Source organism: Myotis brandtii, unplaced genomic scaffold, assembly GCF_000412655.1.
Source record: "Myotis brandtii unplaced genomic scaffold, ASM41265v1 scaffold240, whole genome shotgun sequence".
In the NCBI taxonomy this organism is placed as follows: domain Eukaryota; kingdom Metazoa; phylum Chordata; class Mammalia; order Chiroptera; family Vespertilionidae; genus Myotis; species Myotis brandtii.
The window spans coordinates 3,906,095-3,906,412 of NW_005359064.1; the positions used below are offsets into that span (position 1 = coordinate 3,906,095).

Below are 318 nucleotides of genomic sequence, written 5' to 3' on the forward strand. Positions count from 1 at the left end.
GCCCGAAGTCTGCGAGGCAGTGTCTCCGGTGGGCACGGAGGCCACCCCGGTTGTGGGGACGGGGGTGCTTTGCTGAAGGTACACTGCCGACCCCCACCCCGTTTTCTATTTCCCGGTTCCCCGGCGCGGCTTGTCCTGCGGTTGCAGGACTTAATTCTGCACCAGGAGGCCGGCGTCTTTGGGAGGGTGGCCGCTCAAACTGAGGTCTTGGCTCCCTTGGGCCTCCGGGTCGGGGGACTGGAGGTCAGAGCGAAGCGGGAACGTTGTGCAGGACCTTGCGGGGGAGTTTGCGGAAAGAAAAGGAGGCGGGAGCCGGCA

General features: G+C 65.4%; 1 protein-coding gene across 1 annotated transcript in view; it reads left to right on the plus strand.

Annotated features, from left to right (window-relative positions):
- Positions 1-6: 6 nt before the first annotated feature.
- The window catches only part of LDLRAD4 (low density lipoprotein receptor class A domain containing 4), a 335,092-nt gene continuing 334,780 nt past the window's right edge, over positions 7-318 (plus strand). Inside the window, exon 1 of the mRNA XM_014540290.1 lies at positions 7-78. The gene's annotated coding sequence lies outside the window, so the exon portion shown is untranslated. The remainder of the gene's footprint in view (positions 79-318) is intronic.